Source organism: Mustela nigripes, chromosome 10 (assembly GCF_022355385.1).
Source record: "Mustela nigripes isolate SB6536 chromosome 10, MUSNIG.SB6536, whole genome shotgun sequence".
Lineage (NCBI taxonomy): Eukaryota > Metazoa > Chordata > Mammalia > Carnivora > Mustelidae > Mustela > Mustela nigripes.
The window spans coordinates 365,230-377,757 of NC_081566.1; the positions used below are offsets into that span (position 1 = coordinate 365,230).

General features: G+C 41.2%; 1 protein-coding gene across 6 annotated transcripts in view; it reads left to right on the top strand.

The window, feature by feature from the left end:
- The window catches only part of DCAF6 (DDB1 and CUL4 associated factor 6), a 141,128-nt gene that overhangs the window by 70,447 nt on the left and 58,153 nt on the right, over positions 1 to 12,528 (top strand). The gene's annotated exons all lie outside the window — the stretch shown is intronic.

Consider the following 12,528-nt stretch of genomic DNA (forward strand, 5'->3'; position numbering starts at 1 on the left):
CCCTTTCCCCAACTATGGAATGTACTAGTATTTGTAACAGTAATTTTCAGCAAATACGACTATAATTTACTTGGCATTTTAACTGTGTACATGTAATTATAATAACCACTAGGAGTTTTTTCATATTTTTCTTTGGGTTCTTATATAGAGGCATTTTACTTGACATATAATAAAAAATATTAGCAACTAGAGATACAGCTGGCAGGCCTAAGCTAAAGCCTATAAAAATTCCGAACAGTGTCACTGCCAAGGTGTCACTTTATTCGTCTCTGAAACCTAATACCAGATCACCAAATACAGGGTGTTGTATCTTAGGCATTCTTTTATTGTATATCCCATTTTGGTAATTCGCTTCAGTTTCTATGGGAATAGAAGCCAGAGTCAATTATGTAACTATTAAGACTTGTGCACAATTTATTTATAATAGCTAAATCTGAGCTTTAAAGTCAGGTTTTCCACTGTCTAGTTGACATAGTGTTTCAGGTTATGAGAAAGTAAGATATTTTGGAGTGTTTGGGAAGTAATGACAGAATCAGTCAAAAGTTTACTTGTCAAAGCAGGTAAAATTGGTTAAAAAAAATTTTTTTTTTAAAGTTACAGCATTTTGAGAAATATTCTTAAAGATTCTGGTCGGTTAAAAGTTATCAGGAAAACTTGGCAAGAAGATTCCCTAGCTTATATTCACATGCCACTGAACCCTGACTAGTTTTTTTGTTTCTAAACATATTTCTGAGTAAAGTACTTCGTTTGGAGTTTCATTTTACTTTTTTGGTGCAGATATTTCACACAATAAACACTGCATTTCAGATTGCTAAATCCCTTTCAGTATTTAATGTAAGTATAAGTAGTCATTACATTCTAAGTGTAATGTAAGTAGTCATTTGAATCATCAAAATAGGAGAAAAATTGTGATGATCATGTAATCATTGTTTTGATCATTACTTGGCACCCTTTGCCTGTAATTTTTTTAAAGAAGTAAAGAAATATTTTTAAGTGGTCTCTACCAGTTGAAAGAATTTTGGTTGACTGCACTTTGGAAAATCAGAATACTTCCATATTAGGAATATAGAGTCAGTATTGAAGAAAATAATTTGATGTTAGTTGTTATATCTAAAGATTATGCCTGGAATTGTTTTGACAGCAGGCGTTTCATTATCCCAGAGTACAGCATTTTAACAATAAGGACTTAATGAGTTTTTTCTGTTTTTTGTTTTCCCAATCTCTTCTGCACTTCTGGGTTCAGATAGGTTTATGGATACTAGGAACTATCCATGTGGTAAGGGGGAGTGTCAGTTTAGAGCCATGATTTTTACTATAAACATAACTCATTTTACTGTGCTTTTAGTTTGTTGTGTTTTGCATATATTTTGTTTTTTACACTTTGAAGCTTTGTGACAACCCTGCGTCGAGCTAGTCTGTCGGTACTATTTTTCCAACAGTATTTGCTTGCTTCACATCTGTGTCACATTTTGGTAATTCTAACACTATTTCAGACCTTTTCGTTATTACCGTATTTGTTACAGTGATCTGTGATCAGTGATCTTTGATGTTACTCCTGTCATTGATTTGGGGCCCCACAAACACCACCTGCATAAGACAGTGAACTTGTTCTGTTAACATGTGTATGTTCTGATGCTCTGCTGAACAGCTGTTGCTGTCTCTCTGTCCCTCTCCTTCGGCGTCCCTATTCCCTGAGATACAACAATATTGAAGTTAGGCCAGTTAGTGACTCCGAAATGGCCTCCTAGTGTTCAAGTGAAAGGAAGAGTCTCACTTCTCTTTAAGTGAAAAACTAAAAATGACAGAGCTCGTTAGGAAGGCATGCTGGAAGCCTGGACCGGCAGAAAGCTAGGCCTCTTGTGCCAAACAGCTAGTTAAGTGTGAATGCAAAGGAAAAGTTCTTGCAAGAAATCAAAAGTGCTGCTCTAGTGGACACGTGAATGATAAGTGACATGGAGCAAGTTGTAGTGATCTGAATAGAAGATGAAGTGGCCACAACGTTCCCTTAAGCCAAAGCCTAATCCAGAGCAAGGCCCCTCGCTCTCTTCAACTCTGTGAAGGCTCAGAGAGATTTGGAAGCTTCAGGAGGAAAGTTTGAAGCCAGCATTCCCCGTTCTGAAAACCCTAGGTCCCTTAAGATTTATGCTAAATCTACTCTGCCTGGGTTCTAGAAATGGAACCACAAAACCTGGATGACAACACGTCTGCTTACAACATGGTACACTGGATATTACGTCCTCTGTTAAAACCTGCTGCTCAGGAAAAAAGACTCCTTTCAAAATATTCCTGCTCATTCATAGTGTATCTAGTTACCCAAGAGCTCTGATGGAGATGTACAAGATTAATGTTTTTATGCCTGCTAACACAACATCCATCTTGCAACCCTTGGGTCAACCCTCATTTTGACTTTCAAACCTTCTTATTTTAGAAATACCTTTTGTAAGGCCACAGCTGTCATAGATAGTGATTCCTTTGTTGGGTCTGGGAGAGTGAATTGAAAACCTTCTGGAAAGGATTCCCCATTCTAGATGTTATTAAGAATATTCATGAGTCAGGACACCTTGGTGATTCAGTCGGTTAAGTGTCTGACTCTTGATCTCAGATCAGGTCTTGATCTCAGGATTGTGAGTGCTAGCCCTACCTGGGGCCCCACACTGGGCATGGAGCCGACTTAAAAAGAATATTCATGATTCATGGGAAGAGATCAAAATATCAACATGAATAGAACTTTGGAAGAAGTCAGTTCCAGCCCACATGGATGACTTTGAGGGATGCAAGACTTCAGTGAAGGAAGTAATGGTGGGTGGGGTGGACATAGCAGGAGAACCAGCAGGGGACGTGGAGCCTGAAGATGGGACAGGACTGCCGCCATCTCAGGGTCAGACTTGAACGGATGAGTCGTCTCGTACGGATGAGTCTGCTTCTGGTGAAGATGCTGTAAACAGTGCCGAAATGACAACAGAGAATGTAGGATGTTACATGGTTGATGAAGCAGCGGCAGGGTTTTGAGAGGATTGACTCCAGTTTTGAAAGTTCTGCTATGAATAAAATGGTATGAAATAATGTCACGTGCCATGGAGAAATTGTTAGTGAAAGAGTCCATTGAAGCTACAGCTACCCCACCTTTCAGCAGCCAGAAACTTCAAGGCAAGACTCTCCACCAGCAGAAGAGGTTGTGACTCATCGAAAGCCCAATGATGGTTACCTTTATTTTTTTAGCAGCAAAGTATTTTTAAATTAAGGCATGTATGTTAACATTTTAGATAGCAGACAGTCGCACTTAAAAGACTATGGAATAGTGCAGGTGTAACTTTTATATGCACAAGGAAGCCAAAAAATTCATCTGACTTGCCTTATTGGATATTCGCTTTATTGTGGGGCTGTGGGACCAAACCCGCAGAATCTTGGAGGTGTGCCTCTGTTGCCTTGCACAGAGACAGAATGAAAAAGTATACTTCTTGCCTTGCTGTGGATTCCACATTATGTAAATGTTTCCTTTATGTTCCTCGTGTTTCGCCTGTCGCTTTGCTGGGGTGAAGGAAAGGGAGGGACGGGAATGTGGACACTGGCCTGCGGGATCCCCTTGTGGACCCAGTCATTCGCCTTCGCTTAGCCCACAACTGCGTCGTGCAGAACGTCACAAGCACACAGCTCGCGGGTTGCTCCCTGCCACGTCGGAGCAGTCTTTCAGCATTGTTGCCCGACAGCTAGACGAAGTGCTCAACGCCCTCTTGTCTCTGACTTCTGTCCCTCCTCTCCCTCATCCCTCCCTCGGCTACGCAGCTTGTGGGGGGAAGCGCTCACTTTCCTACTTTTGAATCCCCTGACATTCTCGTTTCCGTGATAGAAACAGACACATTTGGGGAAAAATTATGTCTGCTCTTGACAAAGGCGAGCCATCCCTTTCCAGATTCTCACCTTTGCTGCTTCTCTGCGCCATTAGCACCGCCTTTCCCACCTTAAACGTGCTCTGCTATTACCTGTTTTCTTAAAAAAATTTCTTCCCTTGGGATGCTTGGATGGCTCAGTCAGTTAAGCGTTTGCCTACAGCTCAGGTTATGATCCCAAGGTCTTGGCATTGAGTCCTACATCAGGCTCCCTACTCAGTGGGGAGCCTGCTTCTCCCTCTCACTCCACCGGTGCTCCTGCCTGTGCTCAGCCTCCCGTCTCCCTCCCTCCCTCTCTCCCTCTGACAAAGAAAGAAAGAAAATATTAAAAAAAAAAATTTTCCCTTACGTGCTGTACCCACACTCTCCCCCAGCCTGTGTCTTTGCTCCTTTCATAATCAGTCTTCACAAGAGGTGCTCACACACTGTCTCCATTTTCTTACCCCCGTCCATCTGTCTGTCAGCCGACTTCTGTTCTGCCTTTCAGCTCCGTTTCCACTGAGGCTTTTGGTCAGAGTCACCAGTGACTTCTGTTAGCATCTTACTAGATATTTTCATCCATCTGCATTTAACATAGTCTGACATTGCTTTCTTGAAACACTTTACTTTTTGGCATCTGTGGTACCACGTTTCCTTTTATTACCAGCTCTAGCTGGTTTTCAGTAATCGCTGTTGATAGTTCTTGTTCTATTTACTTCTGAATATTTTAGCAGAACTCCTTAGTCTGCACTCTCTTCTCTGTTCTGTCTTCCTGGCGGGGCTGCATCAGTTCCCGTAGCTGTTCACTAGCCCCTCTAAGGTGAAGATTTCCAGATGGACGTCAGCAGTCCCCTCTTCCGCTTTGACTTGCAGACTTTTGTGTCCAGCTGCTCGTCTGACTCTTCTTTTAGGTTGTCTTTGGATATCTTGAGCTTAACATGTCCAAACTAAAACTTAATTTCGCCTCAGATCCTTCCCATCTGGTAAATTCTTCCATCTTGGCTGCTTTATATTTCGGTAAATTTAAAACCACCTGCCCCATTTGCTTATTTTAACAGCCTGTGTGTCACTTTTGATTCCTTGCTTTCCTTCGTGTCTATGCTCAGTCCATCAGCAAGCCCTGTTGGTTCTGCGTCGAAAACAAATTCTTCTTCTTCCAGTCCCCCCTCATTTCTTGTCTGCTGATTGGCCTCTTTGCGTTTACTCTTCTCGCTCCCTAGTCTTCATTCTCCATGTAGCAGCCAGGTGAGGATTTTACGCTGTTAGATCAGATTACGTAACTTTGCTGTTTAAAACCCCTCAAAGACTTCTAATTGCATTTAGGAGCAGAACTGCAAAAAAATTTGAAATTTTTTACTGTGGTTCTCCAAGGACCTATGTGGCCTGGGTTTTCCCACCTCTCTAACCTCACTGCATAGCATTTTCTTAGTTCCCGGTGAGTGTTAGGCTGTACCTGCAGTAGTTTCCTTTACTTCCTTGAATGTGCCAAGTTCTCTTCTGCCTCTTTGTTTCTGATTCTGAGCCTTTGCACGTACTGTTCTCCGTACCTGAGAAGCTCTTCCCCTGGCGCATCGCAGCCGACTCCGTTTTCCTTGTGTCTGAGTTCAGGTGTCCTCACTGCCCTAGCCAGACTCCTCCTTTACTGCAGTATCACTCTCTTTTATATAGCCCTGTTTACTGCCTGGAAAGCACTTATTAAAATGTGTAATTATTTTGGGGTGCCTGGCTGGCTAGTTGGTGGAACATGCAACTGTTGATCTTGGGGTTGTGAGTTTGAGGCCCGTGTTAGGCATAGAAATTACTAAAAAGATAAAAAGGAAGAAATTTTTAATTATTTTGTTCATTTTGAATTGATTTAGGACTTCCTCTTTTTAGAATGGTCTTATTTTAATCTAGATAAAAGAATATGATTAGAGAAGGTGGTTTCTTTGGATTGAATGTGGTTATCATACAAAATTCACTTTGGAGTCTCACCTTGAGAAATGAGTCACCTAAGGGATCCATGTGTTTTTAATTAAATACACCACTCAGACCATGAGAATTTAGTTTCTTTAACATAGTATCTGATATGTCTTATCTGTGAATTCCTGCCTGTTTACAAATAATTGTCCAGATTTACAAATTTATATAGGTCTATTCAGAATCTTTACAGCCAAATTGAGCTCTGTAGAAAAATTGTTGGGAACTAAAACTCTGTTGTACAGCACAGCAAAGCAAAACTGTCAAAGCCCAAATAACCAGATTATAGGTTCCTTAAAGGGTGCCAGGGTCTATTCAGTCTAGGTAGAGGGAATGCATAGATTAGAAACAAGTGGAAATATTGGGTTAATGGTAACTTTGGGGAGACCAAAGAAGAGACCAGAGGAACTTGTAAGTCAGTAAAGGAGTGACAGTTCTGAGAGAAATATGCATAAGGATCACCTGGGCAAGAAGCAAATTGGGACTGGAGGATGTATCTACAGAAGGCAGATAAAGACCACCAGTTTAGAAACAGAAATAATCCAGTCTCCAGGACATAACACCTGTTTTGGAGAGGGAGGGCATGAGGTTAGAGCCAAGTGGACCTTTGTCAGGTCAACCAGAGTTTCAGTGGGAGTTGACTCCTTCGGGACATTAGCCTGGAGTCTTTGAGAAGTAAACAAGAATAGTGTAGGTTGTTTCAGGAGACGGAAGTACAAATTTCCTTTTAGGAATTCCTGATATTCCTCAACATTGTTGAGGGTTTTTTTGTTTGTTTTTAAAATTTAACCCAAAGTATTCATAGATTCTCTTTCCATTTTGGTTCGTGTTAATATTAACAAACACTAATCCTCAATGCATTTATTCACATTATAAACTGTACATTTTTTAAAGTATGTAATGTGTGTCTATCTTACCTGCCTGTAATGTTTCTGACTGCTAGCAATACTGTTGTTCCGTCCAATTGTTGAGTTTGCTTATTCTGGTTGGAGCTTGTAGTGTTGGCCTCCCTGGTTAGCTGTGTGGTGACTTCCTTCCGTAGCCTCATTTTTCGTTCTAACCCAGGGGAGAAAAAGTCACATGCAGCCAGCCTTAGAAGTAAACAAACACGTTGTTCTTTTAAAAATGCTGGAAGTGCTGAATAGATAGTTCGTGACATTATTGTCATTGAATCTTGGTTTTCCAAGTTAAAGAGCATGCTGCTTACTCTTAGAGCCTGCTTCAGCACCTAGTGGTTCTGGGTGGAGAGTCTTCTATTCCCTTAAAGCATTTGGCAACATAAGAGAGAGGGTTTGAAACAGCAATAAAGTCAAGTGATTTTTCTATATTTTTTCTGATTTCTTAGCAAAACATGACATGTGTAAAATAAACTTTGCGGGTGCATAATGATAATTTATTTTATATTGCTAGAAGTATTGCTACTATGCATGCTGTCAGGAAATAAGGTGTGTGTACATCCCTGAAAAGAAGGCACCGTGCCTTGGAGGATCGGGATGTATTTAGTCAGTGAGTACTGTTCTGCTTGGCACTGGAGAACTTTGAGGAGGAGCTGGCATTGAGAGACTATGATAGTACTTGAACTGTTTGCTTAATCCTAACTGCCAGTTGACTGACAGAATAAAATTCTTTATAAGTAGAGGTCATGGTAACAAGACGTTATTATCTCTAACATGATTGATTGGTGAAACAATACAGCAAATTTGCACCTTATGATCTATGTAAACGGGGCTCAAAGTTGTTTGACAGTTGGTGTCGTTTCCTTCTGGTGTCACCGCAAGACACAAAATTCCTAGTACCTTCAACATCAGATCAGCAACTGTGGACTCTCTGCCTTGCCTTTGGTTAGAATGGATCAAATTTTTGTTTAAAACCAGTCTCTTGGGACACCTGAGTGGCTCAGTTGTTAAGCAGCTGCCTTTGACTCAGGTCATGATCCCAGGGTCCTGGGATCGAGTCCCACATTGGGCTCCCTGCTCCGCGGAGAGCCTGTTTCTCCCTCTCCCTCTGCCTGCCGCTCTGCCTACTTGTGCTCTCTATCTCTCTGTCAAATAAATAAATAAAATCTTGAAAAACAAAACAGAACAGCAGTCTCTCGGGGCACCTGGGTGGCTCAGTCATTAAGCGTCTGCCTTTGGCTCAGGTCATGATCCCAAGGTCCTAGGATCGAGGCCCGCATCTGGCTCCCTGCTCTACGGGAAGCCTGTTCTCCCTCTCCCACTCCCCCTGCTTGTGTTCCCTCTCTTGCTGTGTCATTTTCTGTCCAAAAAAAAAAAAAAAAATCTTAACAAATAAATAAATAAAACCAATCCCTCCCCTTACCCACTGCAGCTTGTCTCTTTCGGTCTCCCAAGGACATCATTCCTGCACTTGTTCACTTCTTTTCATGCATCCTCTTTTCCCTTCCCTCGATTAAACATCATCCCCTAGCAGACAAACAGATAAGCCTCCTGGAACTCTCCTTCCCCACCAGCAGTCATCAGTTTCTCTGTTCCATTTGCAGCGGGTCTTCTGGAGAGAGCATATATACGTTGTGTCTGCTGTATTCCCTTCTCTTTCTCTGGAACCTGTTCAGTCTGGGTTTGGGCCCTGCGATTTCTGCGGAAGCCGCTCTTGGTCATCAAGGTCGTCAGGGACTCCACGGTGCAGTGTCTTGTCCACTGTATCCGCGGCATTCCGCACAGCCGCTCCCCCCACCCTTCCTGACCTGCTTCCGTCCCAGCCCGCAGGGTGTGCTTGCTCAGTCCTCCAGCCTTCTCCTGGCTTCTCCTCCTCACTGTGTCCAGAGATTTCTCTTCCTGGTAAACACGAGCACTCCAGAGTCCAGGTTTTAGACGTCTCTGTTATCGCTTACGCTCTAGGTGGCTTCGGGTAACGTCACCAGCAACCCCCAGTCTACACTGTTACGTTCAGTCCCTGTTCAGGGTCTCCACTGTTGCTTCTCCTCTTCCCTCTGCTACTGCTTGTTCCCCCTCTTTTCCCTGTCACAGTAAGTGACAGCTCTTAGTTTCTTGTTACGGCGCCAAAAACGCTGAGACCATGCTACCTCCCACCTCTAAGCAAACTCTTCTGCCATCCCCTCTCTGGTCTAGCTCACCCCCAGACACACTTCCTCCTCCAAGCATTTGCACACGCTCTTCTTTCCACCTGGAACACTCCCTCCAGACACCCGTGTGGTCGACTCTCTCATTCCTTAAGGTCTTTGTCCAAAAATCCCCTGGGAGAGAAGCCTTCTTTACTGACCATACAGAAAGCAGCAACCCGTCCTCCACTACTGTCCCCTTCCCTTGATCCTGTTCAGTTCGCTTCACACCAGTTGTCCCTGTTGGACACCAACACATACATGTATATTACATATGTGTGTGTGAGTTCACTGCTGTCTGTCTTCCTTTCTGAACATAATCTCCACATGAGTAGGGACTAGTTTGTTCAATGGTTTATTTCTCCCCAGAGCCAAAAACAGTGCCTCAGAGATTGTAGGCACTCCAGTGTACCTGCAGAATTCTGCGTGACATTCCCACTTTTATCTGTGACTGTTGTGCTAAGAACATATTAAGGATTATGTAGATAATTTTAGCTTAAAAAAAGTAAATGACATTTCCAATATAAAGAGAAATATTTTAGCTGAAAAATATATGCAATTTTGACTTTTAAAGAATTCTTCATTAGTGAATTCCAAGAACTGTTTACAAATATATAACTTTTTCATGATTTTAATTGAATTTTAATTATATGGTTGAAATTAATAATTTGTATATAGATTAGATAACTGATATTTTCCAATTTTACTTGGTATCATTTTGTTAGAAAAAGATGAAATTAGTGAAGAAAGGAATATTCATTTTAAAATGTTTCGTTTATGGAAGACTTTATTTTCACTCTGTTTAGTTACTTCACCACTCTTAGAGAACTATGTGTGTGATTCGTTATAGTTAAACAAGCATTAGAATATGTCATCATCTCCTAACTAAAGGTCACTCATTTTTTGTAAGTAATTTGTTTCCTCCATGAGACATGTATTTTGTGTATATTCTTCTCTCTTTAACGTATAATCAGATTTCTTCCTATTTTCTATTTCACTGCTGTCTTTTCACCTTTCTTTTCCTGCCTGCGTCAGAATTCTTGCGGGGGCCTGAGATAGCTCTGCTCCGCAAGCGCCTGCAACAGCTGAGGCTTAAGAGGGCTGAGCAGCAGAGGCAGCAAGAACTGGCTGCGTGCGCCCAGCGGCCTTCCACTTCCGAGCAGTCCTCTCCCGAGGGCTCTTCACAGGACCCGCAGGCTTCAGGTTATTAACGTCAAGTGTCCTCACGCAGCTGGTGGAGTTGGTGTTTTAACACTGCTACCGTGTAACGAGATGCTTCCCTCCTCCCCTTCCGCAAGGGCTGGTGGCGCTGGCAGCTTGTCCCTCCCTCCCTGTCCTGCGTGGAGGGTGTTTGAGGGTATTCGTCATCCCACAGCTGGAGGGACAGGTTTTGGCAGCAGTATTTGCCAGAGAGATGAATAAAATTATAAGCCATAATTTTACTCGTAATACTTCTGGGAGGGGGCTGATGTTTATTATTACTTTTATAGCAGATGAGCAACTTTCGAATAATCTACTGAATTCAGAGCCTGCTTTGATATTTTTATTGGAATTTCTTATATGCTGAATTGATATCTGTGCTTATGGCCCCAGTGGTTGTTGTTCTTTTGTTGTTCCTGTGGAAATTAACCAGTATTCCTGGGAATGGAGTGTGATCCTAGATTTTAGAATTACAGTGTTGTTCCGCCAAACCAGCATGCTGACTCCATTATCCCCTCCTGTAATTATTTTCTTCAATATTTGCTTACTTACTCCTTGTATACACAGTCAACTTTCTGATACATAGGGCAGCAGAAATGCCCCCGAGTCCCATGTTCCTGTTCCTATGCTGTAGAACTCTGATAGACAGGGATGGTTAGTGCCTCTCTCTCTTTCTTTGAGCATTTTATTTTTTTTTTATTTTTTTTAAGTATGTCTTTTTTTTTTTTTTTTTAAGATTTTACTTATTTATTTGACAGAGAACACAAGTAGGCAGAGAGGCAGGCAGAGAGAGAGAGAAGCAGGCTCTGCACTGAGCAGAGAGCCCGATGGGGGGCTCGATCCCAGGACCCTGGGATCATGACCTGGGCCGAAGGCAGAGGCTTTAACCCGCTGAGCCACCCAGGCGCCCTCTTTGAGCATTTTAATGGCCTAGTTTGTTTATGCCAGTGAGCTCCAGATGCTCAACAAACATTTGTTGACGTAACCAGTGAAAGACACAGCACAAGATAATTTGTCAATTTAATTCTTTCAAGATGGATGTTAGGTACTATACATCTTATTGTATAGGTACTACATCATAAATGCTACAAATCTTTTATTTAGTAACTAGAGTGTAGCTGGGTTCTCATACTAATGAGATTATGATAATTTGATATACTACTTTGTTTCGCCACCCTAAGGAGTGATGAGTTAGGGTATTTATTTAATTACTTTGAGAACTCCAATTTAACTACTTGGAATCTGTATATTGGTAGAACTGAACAGTATCCACTGTATAAATATCTGTTCCACTAAGTGTTGACAACAAAAGCACATTATATAATATCATGGTGAATGAAACAGATTTAAATAACTATAATATAGATACGATGTTTGGAATAAACTCTGGACTTGATTTTTAATTCAGTGTTACATTAGTGGAAGGAGTATCAGCCCAGGTCTCTGATCATTTTTTTTTTTTTCCTGTACTTGAAACTAACTGGAGAGTTAGGTTAAGTTACAGTCATGACATTTAAGAATAAGACATTTTGCTATGATTATGTGCTATATACAAAACTGTAGCTTATGTGTTTCAAAGGAAAAAATATGCAACGTAAAAACCAAATAAGTAGGAAGTTAAAATGCACCTACGTATATACATATTTTTAAAATACTGAAGTTAACAGGTAACAAACCAAGTATTAGAGTGAGCTTGAGTGCGAAATACAAAACTGTCTACATTTGTACATTGTAGACATTAGAAAAATATTTTTAAACTCAGCATTTCATATCTAGCTTACCAATTTGAATTCAACCAGGTTCTTTTTTTATAGCCAGAAAGCTTTAGAGTGATGTGGTTTCTGTGAAGTGAGATGCTATTTTACCAACTCTGAGTATTCTTCTCATTAAATAGTATCTAATTTGGTAATCAGTCTTTTTGTGCCAATCTTTAAAAAGCCAAAGTTCCGTAGACACTGCCTCATTTTGAGGTTGAGAAATGTGTTAACCTTTACTTTGTTTTTAAACAACATCTTGGGGCCGCTGAGCCTGTCTCCATGGCCAGTAGTAGAGACTTCTAGTGTCAGAGCGATTGTGTGTCGTTTCCTTCGCCTACAAGGTGAAGTGCTTCTTGTGTAGCCTATGCTTTTAACATAGCGTTCCTGTGAGGCCCCGGTACTTCTGATCTGTGACGCATCCTGGGTTCATTTCATAATGCTGCTTTGACTGTCCTCAGTTGTGACGGGAACACTGTGTAGTAATTAAATGAGAAAAAGTTAAATCATATATAGTTTGTTACAAAGAACAACCAATATAATCTATCTAATTTGTCCATTTATGGATATGAGGAAAAATGATTCGGCTTAATGCAAAATTTATTTTTTCAGAACACACAGATTATAAAAACACAGAATAGGAATTAAATTTATGAAATTCAACAGGGAA